Source organism: Lissotriton helveticus, chromosome 10 (assembly GCF_964261635.1).
Source record: "Lissotriton helveticus chromosome 10, aLisHel1.1, whole genome shotgun sequence".
NCBI classification, from domain to species: Eukaryota; Metazoa; Chordata; class Amphibia; order Caudata; family Salamandridae; genus Lissotriton; species Lissotriton helveticus.
The window spans coordinates 757639831-757666801 of NC_136071.1; positions in this window are offsets into that span (position 1 = coordinate 757639831).

Genomic DNA, 26971 nt, shown 5'->3' on the forward strand with positions numbered 1-26971 from the left:
CGGGGATAAAAATGCAGATGAGCATGCCATAAACAAACAGGAAATTGCTAAGGACTACAAGAACAAAGTTCCCGGTGTTTTACCCACAGGCACCAAATTCAAATGTTTTAGGTGCGGGAGCCCTACTCACTTGGCTAACTCTACGGGGTGTCAAGCCAGATCAGTTGTCTGCCATAAGTGCCGAAGAAAAGGGCATTTGGCCAGGATGTGTAGAGATCACCAACCCAAATCCGTCTTGTCAATACAACAAGAACCTCCACAAGATAATAAATTAGTCTTTCAACTTAAAGACAAGGGAGAGCCTAATGAATTTCCATTTTGTACCATCACCTTGGACAAAAGAGAAGTTACAGTCTTCGCGGATTCATGCTCACCCTATACCTTAGTGGAAGCTGAGGCATTCACGAAGTTATTTCCTGCATGGCAACAGAGTATGCAATCCCCAGATATACATCCAGGGAGCTACAATGGGGACCCCAGACCCCTGATAGGCATGGCAACCATGAACATAGGATTTAAAGGGATGAATACAGTGGGCAAAGTCTACATTACACAGAAGGGATCCAAACTGCTGGGGTAGAAACATCAGAGGGAGCTGGGCATTAAATTAGACCCCAATAGCCCTCACCAAGTCCTTCTAGTAGACCAGTCAATGGAGGGAACAGAGGTTTGCAATGAATTTTCTGAAGTCTTCACGGACAAACTGGGCCTACTTAGGAAATATCAACACTCTATCAAACTTAAAGCGAAAGCAGAACCAGTAGCCCACAAGGTTAGGCCCATACCACACATGATGCTAACACCCCTCAAAGCAGAATTGGACAAACTCCTGTCTCAAGGGGTCATTGAGCCCCTAGAAGGTTTGCAGTGGTTGGCCCCCATTGTTCTTACGACGAAAGTGTCCAGCAAAGAGATCAGGGTGTGTGTGGACCTGAGGGACCTCAACAGTAACATACGGGTGGATAGGCATCCCTTGCCACGCATTTATGAGGTTCTCACCCTAATTAAGAATACAAGCTGTTTCAGTGTGCTAGACCTCTCCTCCGAATACCACCAGGTAGAGCTACATCATCACTCACGTCACCTAACCTCTTTCATAACCCCGCTAGGAGCCTTCCAGTACAAGCAAATGCCCCTTGGGTTGGCCTCGGCGGCCGCCGCCTTCCGAAGGATCATGCAACACGTGCTTAAAGACATTCAGTGCACCATGTGCTTTCAGGACGACATCATTTACGGAAAAGAGCTAGAGGAACACAAATCCATTTTGAAGGAGGTGCTAACCAAATAGAGGATGGCAGGTTTAACCTTAAAGAGAGACAAGTGTCGCATTGGAGTTGGGTCTGTTTTGTACCTAGGCCACACCATCTCCCAAGAGGGAATTAAACCCCAAATGTACCTTGTGGAGGCCATTCAAGGTACAGCTGCTCCGGGTGTGTGGAGGACCTAAAATCCTTCTCAGGGTTAGCAGAATACTATGCAAAATATGTCAAGAACTATGCTTGCATTGTTGAACCCTTAAGGGTATTACTCAAAGCTAGAACACCGTTTGTATGGAGTGAAGTGTGCCAAGCTGCGTTCTTCACAGTGAAGGAGAGCATTGCCACCGCCCCATCGTTGGGCAGATTTGACCCCACCAAACCCACGGTCCTTTACACAGATGCAAGCAATAAAGGGCTGGGTGCCAGCCACACCCACATGGTCAACAGTAAAGAACAAGTGGTGACATTTGCTTCTCGTGCCCTTAAAGGAGCGGAAGCCAACTACTCCGTAGTCGAGAAAGAAGCACTGGCGTGCGCATGGGCCATCAAACACTTCCATTTCTTCCTGTGGGATATTCCCTTCACTGTGAAAACCGACCAAAAACCCCTCATGTATGCTTTCACCACTAAGGGGGGAGAACTGTTAGAGATTGTTTAGTATGTAGCTGTTCAGACAAAATACAACAATCTAGAAACCCCCCCTGTCCCCTGTCACGGTACCAGATAAACCATGGTCCAAACTAGCATTGGACATCATAGGGCCCCTCAACCTTAAATCTTTAAAGGAACGGTTCCTGCTAGTCATGGTGGACTGCCACACTAAGTGGGTGGTCTACAAGGGGGGTGCACCAGATTGACACCAAAGCATTGATAAAATTCCTTAAGGATGTCTTCTTCGAGGAAGGAATCCCAGATACCTTGGTAACCGATAATGGAGTACAGTTTATTCCAGAGAACATGATCGAATTCCTCTCTGAAATGGGCATCACCCACCACAAGATGGCCCTATATTGTCCCCGCGCAAACGCTTTGGTGGAACGCATGAATCGCATGACAAAAGAGTGTTTCAACGGGCAGAGATCTTAGGCATTTCTGCTGAGGACTCCTTGCAAGACTCCATGTGGGCCTATCGCACTACCCCCAATTCAGTCACCAGGGTATCCCCCTTCAGTTCCCTTAAGGGCAGAACTCCAAAAACCAGACTCTCCCCTCCCCTTACAAGAGAGAGCACCTGCAATGTAAATCTCGACAAGATTAGGGAACGAGTTGTCAGTTAACAAGCCAGGTACAAGTGCGGATATGACTCCAGCAAAAACACAAAGCCCAGCATAGTCAAGGAAGGGGATTGGGTCTGTGTTGACCTCCCTAAACAACGTAGGAGGGAGGCCACAAGATTTTCAGAACCCATGAAGGTAATCAAAGTGGGTAGGAATGTAGTTTCGCTGACTAATGGGCAAACGTGGAGCATGGACAGGATAGTCCAACACAGGGAAGAACCCATTCCACAGGGCAACACTCCTAGTGGGGGCAATGATAACGTAGCCGTTAGAAGATCAGCAAGACACTCTACTGCGCCTACGTGGGAGAGAGTCTATAGTTTTGATTAAACCTGCATGTAATACTGTTATGCATTTTGTGTTATGCCCATCTCCTCAGGTATCTATGTTGTTGTATATTCATGACCTTTCCCTGGTTTCCCTATCCTTTTTATCCCCAGGTAAGGAGATCTATACTTGGTTTGCCCCCCTGCTCCCTTTGGTACATGCCAGCCTGTTATGCACGAACATTCCACAGCTGACTCCAGCTGACTGGAAACTGTGATGGTGTTAAGACTGAATAAAGAAGACTCCTGTTATTTACCTGTACGTTTCTTCATTGCAACACCAGGGGCCTCATTTATGAAAAGTGACGCATCGCTGCGTGAAAACAGCGATGCGTCGCTTTTCACTGCGCACTCCTTGCGACAATCCTGATGCGTCATATTTAATGTATGACGCATCATGTCGCAAGGACTTACAGATACGTCAGTATTTCTGACGTATCTGTAAGCGCAAAAGTGACGCATTGCTGGAGTGTGTCACAAAAGTGACGCAACTCCAGCAATTCGTCCTTTCACATGGGGCAAGCCCCATGTGAAAGGGCTTGCGTCAGTCTTACGCCTGCTGTGAGGCAGGCGCAAGATTTTTATGCAACAGCGTCCTAAAAGTGACGCAGTAAAATCTCATAGATTTCACTGCGTCACTATTACAAGGCTTTTTGCGGGGGAACGCCCCCTCTGCATACATTATACCTGACGCAGGTATAATGTAGCGCAGGGGTTTACAAAGTGACGCATCTACCTAGATGCGTCACTTTGTAGATATGGTGCAACAAGGCACATTTTTTACGCTGCTGGTGCGTCACAAAAAGTGACGCACCGGTGGCGTAAAAGGCACGCACGGCCTCATAAATGAGGCCCCAGGCTATTAGAATAAATCTGGGTTCCTGCTGCAGATGAAGGCTCCTGTGTCTCCTTTTACTACGTATGAAGGGTATGGAAGACTTGGGCGATTCCCCCGCTGCCGAGACCCAGTAAGTGGGTTATTACGGTTCTGCAATGTCTTATCTGCTCTTCAACTGTCTGTAATAGTTTACATCTGAGTGTTATCTATGTGTAATCAAAGGTTTTGAACAATTTAGACGAAAATTTAATAACATAAACTCATTACATGTAATCATCATAAATACAAGCCAAGAGTCTTTTTCAGTTTCATGTATGCATATATTGATTTCATAAGAGAAACAAAAATTTTACATTTTTTGTAAACAAACTCAAGGATTCATTCCCAATGCATTTCGGGTTAAATATAAACCTTTCATCATGGGATGTAAGATGAACAATAATGTACAAACAAATCAAAGCAAGTTTCTTGTGGTCCACCAACTGGAGCTACGACAAAAATCAAAGCAGTATCATCATTTTAGAAAGTAAGTTATTTTCATGACAAAAGTAATTAGAATTTGCACTCGACAACGTAAATAAAAGGAGAATTTAATGGAGAAATTGATTAAAAGGAAAGGGAAACATAGTGAAAGAGAATTGTTAGTATGTCTGGAAAAATGAATGTGCTCTTTGCTTCCAGTATGCTCAGAATGCTAAGGGGCAAACAATATGTGACATCGTGTGTACTCATTTTCTTCCACCTCACCTATAGTGCGTAACTGGCAACTGTTAGCGAGAAACCATGCTTACCAATGTTTTCCTTACATGCTGTGACCACTGATCAACACGGAATGCTGAAAAAAATTAAACAAGACAACCATCTGTATCCAAAAAGTAAATGTCTACTGACCCTGATTCTTGCACGCATATCCATAGCATAGTGCTCTTAACAGTCACAAACAAAAACGGGGATCTCCGACGTGCTTCAAGCTTGATCACTGCATTGTATTCAGATGCTGACAGAAAAGTTCTACAACGTAAGTGAAAACCGTGCGTGAAAATAAACTCAATCCGGTCAACCTACAAAAATAAAACCTCCAGTATCTTCCGCGGCTTACCGTCAAAGAAAGCCTCCTGAATCCTCCATTAACTCTTCCGAACAATACCGAGGTGTACACAATGTGCGTTGCCGACATGACCGGCCAAACGCACTTGATTTAAACCACCCACGTGCAGTGGAGTAGAAAGCGGACTGTCCCGTTTGCATGTTGAGTATAGGGGGCCATTTTAGAATGGCTCACGCCCGAATTCTTTGTAATAAAAAGGAGACCAGAGAGCGTATTCAAAGTGCGGTAAACTTTCTCAGTGTGTGGAAGACACTGAAACCCTATTCCGACCTTGAATTTCAAGCACTACCATATTTTTCTTTACAAATGCCCTTTACTCTGTGTTCGAAACAACGTGCTGTTGCTCCTAATAAATATTCCAAAATTGACCGCTCCCATCACTACGCTATAAACCGGCATGATTTTATTCCATGAAATTCCTTATTCTACAAGTAAAATTCTCTTTACCCTTGTCTGAATCATCATACCTTATTGGTCAGGAACTTTGAGGTTTTAGACTAGCGGATATCTACAAACATATGGTTTAACATAGCAATATCTTGCTTTCTGTTAAGGCCCAGGAATAGCCTTAGTGGATGGCTGTACCTATTTTCTCATTCAGGGGCTCGTGATGATGTCAGACGGGATCGATTCCACCCGACACCGACATAGTCATGGGACCTACCGACACACGGTCGGCGGTCCCAATGACTGATTTTAAAGCAACCGAACACAGTTCGGTCGCATGGTCCCTTTCCTCAATGGGAGCTCGTGTTACGGCCAGAAACCAGCTGTAACATAAGCTCCTATGGAGGAAAGGGAGGTGCAGTTCATCCCTACACCCCATGACAGGTGCCTCAAGGTGCCTGCCACAAGGTGCAGAGATCTACAGGGGGTTACCATAGGTGCCCCCTCGGCCTGCAATCGGAGGCCATGCACCAAAGGGGGCCCTTCTGGGGACACCCAAACACTCTGCCCGACATGGTGTCAGTGTCGAACAGACTGGCATGGAAACCATGTCGGAAACCGTGATCGTAACCTCAAGGGTGGAAAAACCCACCCTTGAGATTACTTGCCGGCTTCTGACTGGCGGACGTGCTCTCTGAGCCCGTCGGAAGCCAGCTGGAATGACCGGACAGTTTACTTTCCGACCTCCTCAAACATAATCAGGTGGTCGGAAAGTAAAACGACCGGCTCATAAAAAGGCGCCCCTAAAGGCTCTGACCGCATGTTGGAGCTTTTACGGGCTGTATCGTAAACGGCCCTTCCGCGTCTTTACTATCCCTGCCCATTCCTATCCATGGAACACTTCACATAGTGCTAAACACTGTTGACAGATGATTATTTGTTGTTCTTTGAACCCGCTAAAGTTTCTTCTGTTTTCTCACACAGCCCTAGACTGTTGTGCCCTGATGCTTACATGGTCGGGAAACCCAAGGACATTTCATGTTCAGCCTGGGAATACTTGTGCCTGCTTAAGAACAGAATGCATTGCTTCAGTCACTCAGGACATATGCAGACATGGTGCATTCCAATTCTTGTCATGACTCCTTGACCCCATCTTTGAATCAAAGAGGTTAAATATGAAGTCAGTTTGTTCTGGATTGAGAAACCTTGCAAAGCACTACAGGAGTGATATCAGAGGACATCCTCATCAAGTTCTGAGATTTGCAAGATTAACATTATATAAATCCATCTAGAGGGTATTCCACATAGTACTGGTTCCATTCGTGATTCTGCTTCATGAGAGCAGGACTCTGAGGAACACTGATATTAAAATTCCTATATCTTTAACATGCTGGTGTATGTGGGCCATTTGCACAAAATGAACACAATTTTCAATTGAGTATTTTATTTCCTATGAGCACATAAAATATGTCACCGCCCTACTCAGTACAACTATGGGAATGGTGTTCCTTCCACTAAACTGAAGACAGATGAAGCACAGTGCCTCCCCAACATTAGCTGACTCCTCTCAAAAGATTGATATTTTCCTACAGAATGTTCTTTACTGCTATTGGCATCTTTTTGGTATAAAAAGTACTACATCCCAGAATATTGCTCAAATTAGAGAGCCTGTGGGCTTGGGGAGAAGGCCTCTTCCTTCCATAGACAATTACCCTCCTCTTTGCCTTTCTTTCCTCCCCTTTAATTGCCAATGCTTTATTCAAAAACAGGAGGGATGTGCTGCTGGGCTCCTATACAGTCATATGTACCCCTTCAGTGAACTTTTCTAGCCTCTCAGACATTGTCTCAAATGATGTTCAGGATTTATTTTTAGGACAAGCCTACAAAGGGTAGCATGTCGACTGAGTTGGCCCATTCCCTATTCCCCATTCTGATGCCCCGCAACTCTTAGCCCATTTGCAAATTACAGGTTCTAAATTGATAACCATTTTTAATGATTCCATTTAGACCCAGGAATTTTGTGAAGATACTCTTCTCTTTTGGCCGCTCTTTTAGTACACATATGAACCAACTGGCAGATACAATAGTCATCAATTAAACTAGTTTTGGGAACTAGGAGATTGGGATGTATAGTTTACACTGGTTTTGGTTTTCCACTCTTTGGCACATTCTTTGAAACTTCAGTTGCTGTATAAATCTCTTTTGACTTCCTGGAGAAGGTACTTCTTATGATGTTGACTGCCAAGGTACTAATTCTGTGTACAATGTGCCTCCATTTAGGAAAGTGGGGCCAGATTTGTACATGGGATATTAACTTTGGATGTATGACATTACAACGCATGCCTTTACAACGCATAGTGCTTTGGGGTGCTGGATAGTGAATAGTTTAATTTACTATTCCAATTCCAGTCCCCGTGGATAGTAGGGAAGGTGTTGGATAGTAAATTAAATCTATTCCCTATCCTAGAGCGCCCCCCAGCGCAATGCGTTGTAATGGTTTGCGTTGTAAATACCGCGTTGTAAAGGCACTACGTTGTAAAAGTTGCGTTGTAAAGGTTGTATACCATTAACTTTGATCCCTTTCTGAAGTGATTGATACTACATCTCCAATCTTCCATTATCCCCAAGATTCTGGTATTCATCTCATTAAGGTTTTGTTTTTACTCTATTTTCCAAGGTTTTCTCTACTCCGGAACACAGTTACGCTTACTGAATGTGCTTCGAGACATTCAGACCTAACTTTCTCACATGACTAGTGCCTTTACTTCCATGTCATTGTTGTCTGTCATATAATGTAAACAACAAGGACCCCCTGGTTCAGAATGATAGTTCCTTAGGACAGGGAATAAAACAGTGTATATATCAAGACAAAAAATTCTCGAGCAAGAGGAAGGGTGACAATTATCAAGGAATCAATGATACAGTTCAATATAAAAACTCAAGTTCATTTAATAAATGTTCATAGTAAAAAACAAAACAAAATATATCACTGTCTATATTACATAACAATCAATAAAAATACACAAGAATTAACAAATTATACAATAATAACATATAATATTCATAAATTAAAAAAGACTAAAAGGGTGGCAAACAATGTATTTCCGACGCGCGTTTCGGCGTTTCAAAGACGCCTTCTTCAGGAGCCACATATTCTGTTTGAAAAGGTATAATTAAAAAATATAAACATAATCAAACTCAAGGGATAGCAGTTTGATATTCTCAAACAACAAATGTTAAAAGTAACATAATCATAATTCTATCACAGCTAATTCAAGACATTTAAAATATTTAAATTACAAGTTAGTCAACAGTATTAGACAATTCCTCGATAGTACACCTTCCTTCTTTGCTATAGTATTCTAAATAATTACTGAACAGAATACAATTCCAGTATGTACATATTTGAGCAGTTGTTTGGTAGTTATGTTATAGATAACGAAGAACCCTTGCCAACTATCCCACTCCCCCATGTAAACATTCAATGGTATTGCAGTTTATATTGCAGATTATATTAACCCAAGGTGGCAGAGATGGATTAAATATTGATCGTTGATGACTTCAATGGGGAGTCCTAACTAAGGTTTAGCTGGTTCACTGATATAACTTCCCTCACGTAGTTTATTGCAAACTGTAATTTCTATCAGCAATATAAACCTAGAGAAGAATATATATGTCTTTCACTACGTGTTGATCCAAACATCATACACATAATTTGCACTATTATTTCAACACCAATGCTAAGGTATGCGTAGGTGGTCATGTGGGTCATTCGCGGAGATTGTTACTTTAACCCTAGGGATTACAGCATGATTTATGGATATTAAGTATCACTTTTGTTCACCAAATATACTCACTTATTCACAACGTAGGATGATTCCGTACAGCAAATAATTTCTAGATTCAGGTCGATGCCAATCTCTATTGTGAATATAACTTCACAACTGCAATAATATCAAAATGGAGCAACATAGTCCCGTTGCTTGTATTTCAGTTTATCTCGTTAATGGATTTGTTGAGGTCACTACAAGAGTATAACTTACATGTATAAAAACTTGTACTTTTCAATGTGGGCTGTTGCACCGAATTGTGTTCTTATCTTGAAAAGCCCAATGGAATATGGAAATAAATAAAGATATGCCTCGTCGAATTAGGGCCAATGTCAAGATGATAAAAGACGTAAATTACGATATTTAATAGAGGGCCCAACGGATTGGCAGGGAGAGCTAACACAATTATCCTGGCTTCTTCTTACCGTTATAACAGTGTACTGTACTCTATTTTCAAATGTTCCATTGGACATCGATTATAGTTGAAGTCTAAATAAACAGATATAAATTACGGTATTTTAATACAAGATTTAACAGATAAACAAGGAGTGTTTACTAAGTTCATACAGCTTCTTCTTACCGTTCTATTTTCAGATATTCTATTCAACGTCAACAGATAATTGGAGAGCACTGCAAAAAGGATGCCCGATATTTTCACCTTCGCGTATTACTCAAGAATAACGAGTTTCTAGATAAAAAAGAAAGTGAACGCCAGTTAAAAGAGGGTACGGAAAAATAACCCTCAGATGGAAAGTTTATTTAAGGTCACCAAGAATCTCTTACCGGTAAGATATTAGCGAAGTCTGCGTAGAAGGCACCATGCGCTGCAAATGATAGCCGATGGCGTCCTGCGACCGTTGAAAATCGTATCACTTGCCTCAATTAACGAACAACCTATAAGTGCAAAACTAAAGGGTCACGTGGAGCAATTTCCCGTTTCTGTCTGACGTATACATTTAAAGCCGTATTTCCTAGTGTGGATAACGAAGCACACATAGAGATAATCTTCCTCTGTAGATATTACAGATGGCCTGGCAGGGCGACCTTTTGAGGGTCGCGTCAATCCCCGCTAATATACGGCGTGTATATTTGAAGCCGTATGCTGTTGTCTAAACAGTGGGGGACGTGGAGTATAATGTTTTTCCACACAAGTGCAATGGATAATGGATGTGTATTTTAGTAGTCATGCGTTACGATAATAAATGATATCGAATGGAAAAATCTTTGTTGTAGCTAGTGAATGAAACTCAACCGAATGTTTAAGGTCGTATGTTTAGAAAATAATGCCGCTTTCCATAGGAAATCAAGATAGACATTTGCATTGTACTGGGGTCAAATCTTTTTTTTAATTTATTTTTTTTTTTCAAAAAACCAATGACTACAACGTATGTATACACAGAGTCATGCATGTACACATAGGCATACATGAGCCAAAATGAGTAATACTGTATATAAAACAAGTGTATCAAGTGCGTCTGACGGAACATAGATCCGCAATTAGAACAGGCAAAGTGACAGCGCCCCTAGTGAAACACTTTTTAGAAATGGATCACAATCCTGAAGACTTCAAATGGCGCATCCTAGAGAAAATAAGAACGCCGGACAGTAAAGGTGGATGTGCCATCAGAAAGAAAAAGGAGGTCTACTGGATTTTTGTTCTCAACACTTTTAAGAAAGGTTTAAACAGCGAAATTCCATGGGAGAACGCAATATTTTAATTTGTTTTTCCCCCTATGGTGATACCCTTTTAATCTTAGTGGACTTGCCCAGTTTTGGGAGGATTGCCATTTCTGATTTCAAACAGTCCACTATGAACTTAACCAGATCTGTAAGGATGCCCACTGCCTATACTATAACTTACATTATGAACCTGCTTAGATCTATGAGGACGACAATCGTTTCCATGAAAATGGCTAACTAATAGGCTAACTAATACCTGCTTCGTGTATTGCATTATACATCTGTTTTATATACCCTATTACACATTTTGGCTCATGTATGTCTATGTGTACATGCATGACTCTGTGTATACATACGTTGTAGTCATTGTTTTAAAAAAAAATATATATATTATTTTTTGTGATCCCAGTACAATGCAAATGTCTATCTTGATTTCATTCATTCTATAGAAAGCGGCATTATTTTCTAAACATACGACCTTAAACATTCGGTTGAGTTTCATTCACTAGCTACAACAAAGATTTTTCCATTTGATATCATTTATTATCGTAACGCATTACTACTAAAATACACATCCATTATCCATTGCACTTGTGTGGAAAACCATTGTACTCCACGTCCCCCACTGTTTAGACGACAGCATACGGCTTCAAATATACACGCCGTATATTAGCGGGGATTGACGCGACCCTCAAAAGGTCGCCCTGCCAGGCCATTTGTAATATCTACAGAGGAAGATTATCTCTATGTGTGCTTCGTTATCCACACTAGGAAATACGGCTTTAAATGTATACGTCAGACAGCAACTGGAAATTGCTCCACGTGACCCTTTAGTTTTGCACTTATAGGTTGTTCGTTAATTGCGGCAGGTGATACGATTTTCAACGGTCGCAGGACGCCATCGGCTATCATTTGCAGCGCATGGTTCCTTCTACGCAGACTTCGCTAATATCTTATCGATAAGAGATTCTTGGTGACCGTAAATAAACTTTCCATCTGAAGGTTATTTTTCCGTTCCCTCTTTTAACTGGCGTTCACTTTCTTTTTTATCTAGAAACTCGTTATTCTTGAGTAAAACGCGAAGGTGAAAATATCGGGCATCCTTTTTGCAGTGCTCTCCATATTATGGATAGCTTTCTACATCGGCCTATCGGTAAGAATAATCGGAGATACTGTGTATAAACTTGAGCGCTCGTCTTCTCCCAAGAGGGTCCCTCTAAAATACCATATATTATATTCCTTCTGTTTAGACAGTCGTTGAATGCGATCCACATATACCAGTGGACTCGACACGGAAAAAATTTAGCACCTCAAAGAACAGAATTCAGTGTATCTGTTGACGTCGAATAGAATATCTGAAAATAGAACGGTAAGAAGAAGCCGTATGAACTTAGTGAACACTCCTTGTTTATCTGTTAGATCTTGTATTAAAATACCGTAATTTATATCTGTTTATTTAGACTTCAGCTATAATCGATGTCCAATGGAACATTTGAAAATAGAGTACAGTACACTGTTATAATGGTAAGAAGAAGCCAGGATAATTGTGTTAGCTCACCCTGCCAATCCGTTGGGCCCTCTATTAAATATCGTAATTTACGTCTTTTATCATCTTGACATTGGCCCTAATTCGACGAGGCATATCTTTATTTATTTCCATATTCCATTGGGCTTTTCAAGATAAGAACACAATTCGGTGCAACAGCCCACATTGAAAAGTACAAGTTTTTATACATGTAAGTTATACTCTTGTAGTGACCTCAACAAATCCATTGACGAGATAAACTGAAATACAAGCAACAGGACTAATATGTTGCTCCATTTTGATATTATTGCAGTCGTGAAGTTATATTCACAATAGAGATTGGCATCGACCTGAATCTAGAAATTATTTGCTGTACGGAATCATCCTACGTTGTGAATAAGTGAGTATATTTGGTGAACAAAAGTGATAAATAATATCCATAAATCATGCTGTAATCCCTAGGGTTAAAGTAACAATCTCCGCGAATGACCCACATGACCACCTACGCATACCTTAGCATTGGTGTTGAAATATTAGTGCAAATTATGTGTATGATGTTTGGATCAACACATAGTGAAAGACATATATATTCTTCTCTAGGTCTATATTGCTGATAGAAATTACAGTTTGCAATAAACTATGTGAGGGAAGTTATATCAGTGAACCAGCTAAACCTTAGTTAGGACTCCCCATTGAAGTCATCAACGATCAATATTTAATCCATCTCTGCCACCTTGGGTTAATATAATCTGCAATATAATCTGCAATACCATCGAATGTTTACATGGGGGAGTGGGATAGTTGGCAAGGGTTCTTCGTTATCTATAACATAACTACCAAACAACTGCTCAAATATGTACATACTGGAATTGTATTCTGTTCGGTAATTATTTAGAATACTATAGCAAAGAAGGAAGGTGTACTATCGAGGAATTGTCTAATACTGTTGACTAACTTGCAATTTTAAATGTTTTAAATGTCTTGAATTAGCTGTGATAGAATTATGATTATGTTACTTATAACATTTGTTGTTTGAGAATATCAAACTGCTATCCCTTGAGTTTGATTATGTTTATATTTTTTAATTATACCTTTTCAGACAGAATTTGTGGCTCCTGAAGAAGGCGTCTTTGAAATGCCGAAACGCGCGTCGGAAATACATTGATTGACACCCTTTTAGTCTTTTTTAATATATGATTATTCTATGTTATTATTGTATAATTTGTTAATTCTTGTGTATTTTATTGATTGTTATGTAATATTGACAGTGATATATTTTGTTTTGTTTTTTACTATGAACATTTATTAAATGAACTTGAGTTTTTATATTGAACTGTATCATTGATTCCTTGATAATTGTCACCCTTCCTCTTGCTCGAGAATTTGTTGTCTTGATATATAAACTATTGTTATCTGTCATGACATACTTTGTTCACTGCTTGCTATACATTTAGTTCATTAAGAACTGTGAGGAGGAAGAGGGAAGCAGAAGTTATGTTTCGTTAACGTCCATCTCCATTGAATCAAATCTGACTCTCACTCAACACAGTCCTGGTTGTCCTCCATTCCTAATATTATTCCCTCTGCTCATTCAGTAGACTAAAAAGAGCTCTAAGGGAATTTATACAATTGTGGTGGGCAGCAAATATGGTTGGCTGGCAGATTTTTTTTTATGCTCTCTTCCATTGGGAAAAGTCAAACAAACGGTATTATTATATTTTTCGTTGGGGCATTTAGTTGGTCAATTTCATGCATGGGTCCCTTTCATGTAATTACATTCTGAACTATGAAAAAGCTAGCTTCTCTGTAATGAAGGTAACTTGATAATAAAGGCATGCACACTAATGTGTTGTGCAGGAAATTAATTGAATTTTGCAACCTATTATCAAATTTGTATAGTATGGAGTATAAAACAACATGCGCTGTTTTGTTCTGATGTGATATCAATGGGCCCTAGTCACAAACTGGATTTTCTAGTATGTGAAGTAGTACTACACAATTACTAATCACATTCTACACAATTTTCTTTTTTTACCTACATACATACCTCAGGCTTTACTTTTCCTATCCTTTCTGTGTAGGTTCTCTGCCACATGTGCAGCAATCTCTGCACATGTATGTCTATAATTTAGTAAGACATATGGGAGGGTGACCCAAAAATGGGCAATATTTAGGGGTAAAGAGGGGTTTGTGTGGAGGACATGCAAATACAAACACCCACCCATAAAAGAGTATTTCCCATTTTTTCACAAATGACACTTCTAAAGTTACTACAGCCAAAAGGGTCCAAAATAGTGCAAATGCACTCAAGCTTAGCCTTGGACTAAGCCCAGCACCACCCACAGGCACTCACAGGTCCTGCAACATATTGCCCAAAGAAAACAGTGGATGCAGGCAATTAAAATAACACCCCATAGACCATAACTAAATAAGAATATTTTGACTTTCAACACAATACTTGCTATTCAACTGACTTAGTCAACTAAGTTTTGGCATGCCAAGTTTCATAAAGATCCAAAAGTGAGGGGTTGAACATGAATATTATGTCCCATTTCAAATCCCATAGGAAATTTTGCTAAAAGACTGATCAAAAACAGCTGAATGGATTTGCACCAAATTTGGGCAAAAAAATCAATTATACTGGGAAAGCAGGCTTTTTTAAGTTCGCAGTGGTTGGCCCCCATTGTTCTTACGACGAAAGCGTCCAGCAAAGAGATCAGGGTGTGTGTGGACCTGAGGGACCTCAACAGTAACATATGGGTGGATAGGCATCCCTTGCCACGCATTCATGAAGTTCTCACCCTAATTAAGAATGCAAGCTGTTTCAGTGTGCTAGACCTCTGCTCCGCCTACCACCAGGTAGAGCTACATCATCACTCACGTCACCTAACCTATTTCATAACCCCGCTAGGAGCCTTCCAGTACAAGCGTATGCCCTTTGGGTTGGCCTCGGCGGCTGCCGCCTTCCAAACGATCATGCAACACGTGCTTAAAGACATTCAGTGCACCATGTGCTTTCAAGACGACATCATTTACGGAAAAGAGCTAGAGGAACACAATTCCATTTTGAGGGAGGTGCTAACCAAATAGAGGACGGCAGGTTTAACCTTAAAGAGAGACAAGTGTCGCATTGGAGTTGGGTTTGTTTTGTACCTAGGCCACACCATCTCCCAAGAGGGAATTAAACCCAATATTGACATTGTAGAGGCCATTCAAGGTACAGCTGCTCCGGGGTGTGTGGAGGACCTAAAATCCTTCTTAGGGTTAGCAGAATACTATGCAAAATTTGTCAAGAACTATGCTTGCATTGTTGAACCCTTAAGGGCATTACTCAAAGCTAAAACACCGTTTGAATGGAGTGAAGAGTGTCAAGCGGCGTTCTTCACAGTGAAGGAGAGCATTGCCACCGCCCCATCGTTGGGCAGATTTGGCCCCGCCAAACCCACGGTCCTTTACACAGATGCAAGCAATAAAGGGCTGGATGCCAGACACACCCAAATGGTCAACAGTAAAGAACAAGTGGTGGCATTTGCTTCTCGTGCCCTTAAAGGAGCGGAAGCCAACTACTCCGTAGTCGAGAAAGAAGCACTGGCGTGCGCATGGGCCATCAAACACTTCCGTTTCTTCTTGAGGGGTATTCCCTTCACTGTGAAAACCGACCACAAACCCCTCATGTATGCTTTCACCACTAAGGGGTCTGAGAAAACTACACCCAGGATAGCAAGGTGGATCTTGGGGCTGGAAGGGTACAATTACGATGTTAAATACATGCCAGGTTCAAAAAATGTAGTGGCAGACTTCCTCTCTCGTTCACCTGTAAATGTTGAAGACCGTTCATCTAATATTGAAACCGATGATGTGATTTTGAAGTTATCTTGTCTCAATAAAGAAGATTGGGAAGAGTGTGTACGCAATGATGTGGAAATGAAAATTCTCAAAAGACATATTGTCTAAGGCTGGCCCAAAGATAAAAGTAAAGTTTCATCTTCGTTGAGTGGGTTCTGGGATGTAAAACTAGAACTAAATATACAAGAGGGGACGGTTTGTAGGGGAGAAAAAATTGTTCCACCAATTGCACTTAAGCAGAAAACTGTGTACCTCGCACATATTGGTCACCCAGGGCGCAGTCTCACCAAAAACAAAATAAGATTGTACTACCGGTGGCCGGTGATGGACACCTTGGCAGAGAGAACTGTTACTGATTGTTTTGTATGTAGCTGTTCAGACAAAATACAACAATCTAGAAAACCCCCCCTGTCCCCTGTCACGGTACCAGATAAACCATGGTCCAAACTAGCATTGGACATCATAGGGTCCCTCAACCTTAAATCTTTAAAGGAACGGTTCCTGCTAGTCATGGTGGACTACCACACTAAGTGGGTGGACTACAAGGGAGAGCATCAGATTGACACTAAGCATTGATAACATTCCTTAAGGATGTCTTCTTCGAGGAAGGAATCCCAGATACCTTGGTAACCGATAATGGAGTACAGTTTATTCCAGAGAACATGATCGAATTCCTCTCTGAAATGGGCATCACCCACCACAACACGGCCCTATATTGTCCCCGCGCCAACGGTTTGGTGGAACGCATGAATCGCATGATAAAAGAGTGTTTCAACGAGCAGAGATCGTAGGCATTTCTGCTGAGGACACCTTGCAAGACACCATGTGGGCCTCTCGCACTACCCCCAATTCAGTCACCTGGGTATGCCCCTTCAGTTCCCTTAAGGGCAGAACTCCAAAAACCAGACTCTCCCCTCCCCTTACAAGAGAGAGCACCTGCAATGTAAATCGCGACAAGATTAGGGGACGAGTTGTAAGTTATCAAGCCAGGTACAAGTGCAGATATGACTCCATCAAAAACACAAAGTCCAGCATAGTCAAGGAAGGGGATTGGGTCTGTGTTGACCTCCCTAAACAACGTAGGAGGGAGGCCACAAGATTTTCAAAACCCATGAAGGTAATCAAAGTGGGTAGGAATGTAGTTACGCTGACTAACGGGCAAACGTGGAGCATGGACAGGATAGTCCCACACAGGGAAGCACTCCTAGTGGGGGCAATGCTAACGTAGCCGTTAGAAGATCAGCAAGACACTCTACTGCGCCTACGTGGGCGAGAGACTATAGTTTTGATTAAACCTGCATATAATACTGTTATGCATCCTGTGTTATGCCCATCTCCTCAGGTATCTTTGTTGTTGTATATTCATGACCTTTCCCTGGTTTCCCTATCCTTTTTATCCCCAGGTAAGGAGATGTGTTGTAATCTATACTTGGTTTGCCCCCCCCCGCTCCCCTTGGTACGTGCCAGCCTGTCATGCATGAACATTTCACAGCTGACTCCAGCTGACTGGAAACTGTGATGGTGTTAAGACTGAATAAAGAAGACTCCTGTTATTTACATGTACGTTTCTTCATTGCAACACCGGGCTATTAGAATAAATCTGAGTTCCTCCTGCAGATGAAGGCTCCTGTGTCTCCTTTTACTACGTATGAAGGGTATGGAAGACTTGGGCGATTCCCCCGCCGCCGAGACCCAGTAAGTGGGTTATTACGGTTCTTCAATGTCTTATCTGCTCTTCAACTGTCTTTAATAGTTTACATCTGAGTGTTATCTATGTGTAATCAAAGGATTTGACCAATTTAGACAAAAATTTCATAACATAAACTCATTACATGTAATCATCATAAATACAAGCCAAGAGTCTTTTTCAGTTTCATGAATGCATATATTGATTTCATAAGAGAAACAAAAATGTTACATTTTTTGTAAACAAACTCAAGGATTCATTCCCAATGCATTTCGGGTTAAATATAAACCTTTCATCATGGGATGTAAGATGAACAATAATGTACAAACAAATCAAAGCAAGTTTCTTGTGGTCCACCAACTGGAGCTACAACGAAAATCAAAGCAGAATCATCATTTTAGAAAGTAAGTTATTTTCATGACAAAAGTAATTAGAATTTGCACTCGACAATGTAAATGAAAGGAGAAATTAATGGAGAAATTGATCAAAAGGAAAGGGAAACATAGTGAAAGAGAATTGTTAGTGTGTCTGGAAAAATGAATGTGCTCTTTGCTTCCAGTATGCTCAGAATGCTAAGGTGCAAACAATATGTGACATCGTGTGTACTCATTTTCTTCCACCTCACCTATAGTGCGTAACTGCCAACTGTAAGCGAGAAACCATGCTTACCAAGGTTTTTCTTACATGCTGTGACCACTGATCAACACGGAATGCTGAAAAAATTAAACAAGACAACCATCTGTATCCAAAAAGTAAATGTCTAGTGACCCTGATTCTTGCACGCATATCCATAGCGTAGTGCTCTTACCAGTCACAAACAAAAACGGGGATCTCAGACGTGCTTGAAGCTTGAATACTGCGTTGTATTCAGACGCTGACAGAAATGTTCTACAACGTAAGCGAAAACCGTGTGTGAAAATAAACTCAACCTACAAAGATAAAACCTCCAGTATCGTCCGCGGCTAACCGTCAAAGAAAGCCTCCTGAATCCTCCATTAACTCTCCCAAACAATACCGCAGTGTACACAATCTGTGTTGCCGACATGAGCGGCCAAACGCACTTGATTTAAACCACCCGCTTGCAGTGGAGTAGAAAGCGGACTGTCCCGATTGCATGTTGAGTATAGGGGCCATTTTAGAATGGCTCACGGCCAAATTCTTTGTAATGAAAAGGAGACCAGAGAGCGTATTCAAAGTGCGGTAAACTTTATCAGTGTCTGAAACCCTATTCCGACCTTGAATTTCAAGCACTACCATATTTTCTTTACAAATGCCCTTTACTCTGTGTTCGAAACAACGTGCTGTTGCTCCTTATAAATATTCCAAAATCGACCGCTCCCATCACCACGCTATAAACCTGCATGATATTATTCCATGAAATTCATTATTCTACAACTAAAATTCTCTTGACCCTTGTCTGAATCATCATACATTATTGGTCAGGAACTTTGAGGTTTTAGACTAGCGGATATCTACAAACATATGGTTTAACATAGCAATATCTTGCTTTCTGTTAAGGCCCAGGAATAGCCTTAGTGGATGGCTGTACCTATTTTCTCATTCAGGGGCTCATGATGATGTCAGGCGGGATCGCCTCCACCCGACACCGACTTGGTCATGGGACCTACCGACACACGGTCGGCGGTCCCAATGACTGATTTTAAAGCAACCGAACACAGTTCGGTCGCATGGTCCCTTTCCTTAATGGGAGCTCGTGTTACGGCCAGAAACCAGCTGTAACATAAGCTCCTATTGAGGAAAGGGAGGAGCAGTTCATCCCTGCACCCCATGACAGGCACCTCAAGGTGCCTGCCACAAGGTGCAGAGATCTACAGGGGGTTACCATAGGTGCCCCTTCGGCCTGCAACCGGAGGCCATGCACCAAAGGGGGCCCTGCTGGGGACACCCAAACACTCTGCCCGACATGGTGTCAGTGTCGAACAGACTGGCATGGAAACCATGTCGGAAACCATGATCGTAACCTCAAGGGTGGAAAAACCCACCCTTGAGATTACTTGCCGGCTTCTGACTGGCGGACGTGCTCCCTGAGCCCGTAGGAAGCCAGCTGGAATGACCGGACAGTTTACTTTCCGACCACCTCCAACATAATCAGGTGGTCGGAAAGTAAACTGACTTGCCCATAAAAAGTCTGCCCTAAAGGCTCTCACCGCATGTTGGAGCTTTTACGGGCTGTATCGTAAATGGCCCTTCCGCGTCTTTACTATCCCTGCCCATTCCTACCCATGGAACACTTCACATAGTGCTAAACACTGTTGACAGATGATTATTTGTTGTTCTTTGAACCCGCTCAAGTTTCTTCTGTTTTCTCACACAGCCCTAGACTGTTGTGCCCTGATGCTTACATGGTCGGAAAACCCAAGGACATTTCATGTTCAGCCTGGGAGTACTTGTGCCTGCTTAAGAACAGAATGCATTGCTTCAGTCACCCAGGACATATGCGGACAGGGTGCATTCCAATTCTTGTCATGACTCCTTGACCCCATCTTTGAATCAAAGAGGGTAAATATGAAGTCAGTTTGTTCTGGATTGAGAAACCTTGCAAAGCACTACAGGAGTTATATCAGAGGACGTCTTCATCAAATTCTGAGATTTGCAAGATTAACATTATATGAATCCATCTACAGGGTATTCCACATAGTACTCGTTCCATTCGTGATTCTGCTTCATGAGAGCAGGACTCTGAGGAACACTGATATTAAAATCCCTATATCTTTAACATGCTGGTGTATGTGGGCCATTTACACAAAATGAACACAATTTTCAATTAAGTATTTTATTTCCTATGAGCACATAAAATGTGTCACCGCCCTACTCAGTACAACTATGGGAATGGTGTTCCTTCCACTAAACTGAAGACAGATGAAGCACAGTGCCTCCCCAACCTTAGCTGACTCCTCTCAAAAGCTTGATATTTTCCTACAGAATGTTCTTTACTGCTATTGGCATCTTTTTGGTATATAAAGTACTACATCCCACAATATTGCTCAAATTAGAGAACCTGTGGGCTTGGGGAGAAGGCCTCTTCCTTCCATAGACAATTACCCTCCTCTTTGCCTTTCTTTCCTCCCCTTTAATTGCCAATGCTTTATTTAAAAACAGGAGGGATGTGCTGCTGGTGATCCTGAATGTACCTTTATGAGAGAGGAGGTCCCTGTATCCATATCTGTGCTAAAGGTGTTAGGGAAGTAATGGGCTCTTATACAGTCATATGTACCCCTTCAGTGAACTTTTCTAGCCTCTCAGACATTGTCTCAAATGTTGCTCAGGATTTATTTTTAGGACAAGCCTACAAAGGGTAGCATGCCGACTGAGTTGGCCAATTCCCCATTCCCCATTCTGATGCCATGCAACTCTTAGCCCATTTGCAAATTACAGGTTCTAAATTGATACCCATTTTTAATGATTCCATTTAGACCCAGGAATTTTGTGAAGATACTCTTCTCTTTTGGCCGCTATTTCAGAACACATATGAACCAACTGGCTGATACAATAGTCATCAATTAAACTAGTTTTGGGAACTAGAAGATTTGGATGTATAGTTTACACTGGTTTTGGTTTTCCACTCTTGGCACATCTTTGAAACTTCAGTTGCTGTATAAATCTCTTTTGACTTCCTGGAGAAGGTACTTCTTATGATGTTGACTGCCAAGGTACTAATTCTGTGTATAATGTGCCTCCATTTAGGAAAGAAGGGCCAGATTTGTATATGGGATATTAACTTTGATCCCTTTCTGAAGTGATTGGTACAACATCTCTAATCTTCCATTATCCCCAAGATTCTGGCATTCATCTCATTAAGGTTTTGTTTTTACTCTATTTTTCATGGTTTTCTACACTCGGGAACACAGTTACGCTTACTGAATGTGCTTAGAGCCATTAAGACCTAACTTTCTCACATGACTAGTGCCTTTACTTCCATGTCATTGTTATCTGTCATGACATACTTTGGTCACTGCTTGGTATACATTTAGTTCATTAGGAACTGTGAGGAGGAAGAGGGAAGAAGAAGTTATGTTTTGTTAATGTCCATCTCCATTGAATCAAATCTGATTCTCACTCACCACAGTCCTGGTTGTCCTCCATTCCTAATATTATTCCCTCTGCTCATTCAGTAGACTAAAAAGAGCTCTAAGTGAATTTATACAATTGTGGTGGGCAGCAAATATGGTTGGCTGGCAGATGTTTTTTTTATGCTCTCTTCCATTGGGAAAAGTTAACAAACTGTATTATTATATTTTTCGTTGGGGCATTTAGTTGTTCAATTTCATGCATGTGTCCCTTTCATGTAATTACATTCTGAACTATGAAAAAGCTGGCTTCTCTGTAATGAAGGTTACTTGATAATAAAGGCATGCACACTAATGTGTTGTGCAGGAAATTAATTGAATTTTGCAACCTATTATCAAATTTGTATAGTATGGAGTATAAACAACATGCGCTGTTTTGTTCTGATGTGATATCAATGGGCCCTAGTCACAAACTGGATTTTCTAGTATGTGAAGTAGTGCTACACTATTACTACTCACATTCTACAAAATTTTCTTTTTTTACCTACATACATACCTCAGGCTTTACTTTTCCTATCTTTTCTTTTTTTTATTTTTTTATAAATTTTATTTTTGTAGTTGCTATCATATGGTATACAATGACAATCAATCGTTCTGTAGAACAGCGTCAACATTCAGCTGTCTACCAATAATAAAGCAACATTTTATGTTTTACCCCCCCCCCAACTTGAAACTTGCTACTTCAAGGGTTGCATTGCATGATCATGAACCGTAGTCTATTGCAACATTGGTGTGTATCTAGGCGTTCAGCAGCCCAAATGATAGTCTTTGGTAATTACATTCACTCCACCATTTATGTTCCCCGGTGCACAGACATAATATCGACTCCAAAATATCGTCTGGACAGAATATCGAGTTTTAAATATCGTTTGGAGAAAATATCGACTAGACAGAATATCGACAGCCAAAATATCGTTTTTAAGGTAAGTGAAGTAATATCGACTGTAAATAATATAGACAGTGAAAATATCCAAGTATATAATCTAGATAGTAAAAAATATAGTTTTTTAAATAATATTTAATTATTTATAGTGTGTTTATGTTATAATTTGTGTGAAAAGTGTCAATTTATTTTATTATTTTTTTTAATTAATTATTTTTTTAATTATTGTGTAATTTAATTCTGTAGCGGGTTGTGGGTTTATAGGGGAATAGGGTGGGAAGTAATTTAATTATAATTAATTAAATATGTAAATGTATTAATTGGTAGTAATAATTAATTAATTGGTAATTAAATAATATATGTTAATTATTTAAAATTTAATTGGTAATTAATTTTATTTAATTGATTAATTGCTAATTATGTCAATTAAAATAATTTATTTTCTCTAGCGGGTTGTGGGTTTATAGGGGAATAGGGTGGGAAGTAATTTAATTATAATTAATTAAATATGTAAATTTATTAATTGGTAGTAATAATTAATTAATTGGTAATTAAATAATATATGTTAATTATTTAAAATTTAATTGGTAATTAATTTTATTTAATTGATTAATTGCTAATTATGTCAATTAAAATAATGTATTTTCTCTAGCGGGTTGTGGGTTTATAGGGGAATAGGGTGGGAAGTAATTTAATTATCATTAATTAAATATGTTAATTTAATAATTGGTAGTAATATTTAATTAATTGTTAATTAAAAAATGTTTGTTAATTAATTAAAATGTAATTGGTAATTAATTTTATTTAATTGATTAATTGCTAATTATGTTAAATGAAAGGGGTATTTTTAGGGTTCAGGGTCAGTTTTTAGTTTTTGGGTAAAGGGGTATTTTTAGGGTTCAGGGTCAGTTTTCAGTTTTTGGGTAAAGGGGTATTTTTAGGGTTCAGGGTCAGTTTTCAGTTTTTGGGTAAAGGGGTATTTTTAGGGTTCAGGGTCAGTTTTTAGTTTTTGGGTAAAGGGGTATTTTTAGGGTTCAGGGTCAGTTTTCAGTTTTTGGGTAAAGGGGTATTTTTTGGGTTCAGGGTCAGTTTTCAGTTTTTGGGTAAAGGGGTATTTTTAGGGTTCAGGGTCAGTTTTCAGTTTTTGGGTCAAGGGGTATTTTTAGGGTTCAGGGTCAGTTTTCAGTTTTTGGGTAAAGGGGTATTTTTAGGGTTCAGGGTCAGTTTTCAGTTTTTGGGTAAAGGGGTATTTTTAGGGTTCAGGGTCAGTTTTCAGTTTTTGGGTAAAGGGGTATTTTTAGGGTTCAGGGTCAGTTTTCAGTTTTTGGGTAAAGGGTTATTTTTAGGGTTCAGGGTCAGTTTTTAGTTTTTGGGTAAAGGGGTATTTTTAGGGTTCAGGGTCAGTTTTGGGTTTTTGGGGTACATATACAATATTGCCTATTATTTAATTAAATGTTGTTACTATATATATATGTTTTAAGAAATATGATTAAAAAAATATTTTTTTTTTACTTTCATTAAATATTTAATTATTAAAAGTTATTTTAAGTATTGTTAATTATATTTTAGTAATTAATTTTTTATATTAATGTAATTAAACATTGTTTTTAGTAAAGTCGATATTTTTTACAACGATATTTTTGTAAACGATATTTTGTAGTCGATATTTTTGTACTTACCTGTTTGTACATACAAACTCGATATTTTTGTAGTAGATATTTTCACCTCGATATTTTGGGTACTCGATATTGTGGTAGTCGATATTCTTTCAGTGATCCATGTTCCCCAGGTCTCGGGGCCATGCTGCTCATCTGGGCCACCCTCCACCCCTCTCTCATTACTCCAGATCCTCATCGTCCCCTGAGCTGTCTCCATCTTCTTCTTCGGGCAAAGGCTCACAAATGTCCCCCCTGTAATTATTCCATGGAGTCCAAATTCTGTTCCATTTACGTGGATTATGTCTCTGTTGATATACTGCCCTCTCTGTCACCATGAGCACATCCATATTCCTGCACCATAGCGCTAGTGTCGGTGCCTCTAGTGCCCCCCAGTTTTTCACGATATCACGCTTTGCCATCATGACGCCAATAATCACCCAGCCCTTTGCATGCAATGACAGATCGGTTGGGCCCCATATATTTAAGAGACATGTTCTGGGGTCAGGTGTGAACGAGGTCCGGAGGGCTTGACTGATCGTGCGTGTGACACGCCTCCAGTAGTCCTGTATGATTGGGCAGGTCCAAATAGTGTGGAACAGTGTACCCTCCTCCCCACATTTTCTCAGGCAATACGGGTGTTCAGCTCTGTGTATTTTATGTAGTGTGGTGCGGGTGTAGTAGACCCTATGTAGTATTTTGAGTTGGATCAGCCTGAATCGGGTGGAGATACCTGCCTCCCTGGGCGATGTCAAGGCTGCGTTCCAGTCTGCCTCATCTAGTTCTCCTATCTCGTCCATCCAGTAGCCCTTTAGCTTTCCAAGGGGATCCGGTAGGTTGTTCATCAGCTTGCGGTAAGTGAGGGAGGTTGCACTGGACTCCATGTAGTCCGTAAGCAATCGATCCTCTAACGGGGCCGATTCCGGAAGCGCCACACCTGGTTCCAACACTGACAAGAGTGCGTGCCTAATTTGTATGTATCTGTATGTTTCGGTCACCTCTAGGTTATATTGCTCCCTCAGGGTCACAAATGAGAGCACGCCATCTCCTGTCCATAGGTCGCCCACCGTGGAGATCCCAATGGTATCCCATTGATCAAACCCTTTTGAACTGCGCAGGTTGCCAAGGGCTTTGGTGTCCCATAGTGGCGTGAGTTTAGTGATCACTCCCTCCCAGGCCAGCCGCCTTTGCGCTTTGTGCCAGATGGCTACCGTGTGTTTGGTAGGTCCCTCTAGCTTTCTCACTATTCCTTTGTTGTAGAGTGGGGCCAGAAGGGTGGACGTGCCCAGCTGGTGCCTATCCGCCTCATATGCCGGGTCATCGTGTGCCGCGTGGACCCATCTGTTGATCACTTTGAGGTGAGCGGCCCAGTAGTACAATTCGAGGTTGGGGAGGGCTATCCCCCCACTGTACCAATCCCTGGTCAACTTCGATTGCGCAACCCTAGCCGGTTTGTCACCCCACAGAAGGCCGGACAATTGTGCCGACACGTGGTGGAAAAATGCTACGGGGACCATCGCCGGTGTGTTTTCCAGGACGTAGAGAAAGCGAGGCAGCGCCATCATCTTAAAGAGCGCTGCTCTACCTAATAGAGTCAAGGGGAGATTTTTCCAGTGGCGCACATCCGCCTTCAGCCTGTCCAGCTGGGGCTTAAGATTCAGGTCAAGGAAGGTCGAGTGATCCCTCGTGATCTGTATCCCTAGGTACTTAAAGGAGACGTGTTCTACGAGTAATTGGCAATCCTCAGGCATGGCTGGAGGGTCACCCCGTATCATGAAGAGTATGGACTTGGACCAGTTAAGTTTGTATCCCGAGGCTGTACCGTGGGATTCGCACAGTGCCAGTAGGACCGGGATGCTGTTCGTGAGGTCCATGAGGTAGACGAGCATGTCGTCGGCATATAGGGACACTCTATCTTCCCAGCCACCTCCCCATCGAACGCCTTTCAACAGCTGGGTGGTTCTGATAATTGTAGCTAGGGGTTCCAACACTAGGGCGAACAGAAGTGGCGAGAGTGGGCACCCTTGCCTCGTGCCCCGTGCCAGCGGAAACTCCCTAGATATGTGGCCATTTGCGGTTACCCGCGCCACGGGTTCGGTATACAGTAATCTGACCCATGATATGAACGTCGGGCCTATACCCATGTGCTCCAGTACCGCAAAGAGATAGCGCCACTCCACCATGTCAAACGCCATTTTGGCATCTAGTGACAGTACCGCCGCAGGTTCCTCCAACCGCGGGGCTCGGGCCAGCACCCCGTGCAGCCGTCTCAGGTTCAGCGCCGTACTCCGGTGCGGCATGAAACCCGACTGGTCCGGGTGTATCAAATGCGGCAGGTGAGGCAGGAGTCTGGTGGCCAACAGTTTCGCCAGGATTTTGCTCTCAGCGTTAAGGAGGGAGATCGGGCGGTACGATCCACAGTCCTCAGGGGGTTTGCCGGGCTTAGGTATCGCGACAATCGTGGCCGTACGCTGGTCAGGAGGCAGTCGCCCCTGTTCCCGACACTCCTGGAACATATCGAGCAATGGCGCGGATAGTGTTTCGGACATAATCTTGTACCACTCTATCGGCACACCATTGGG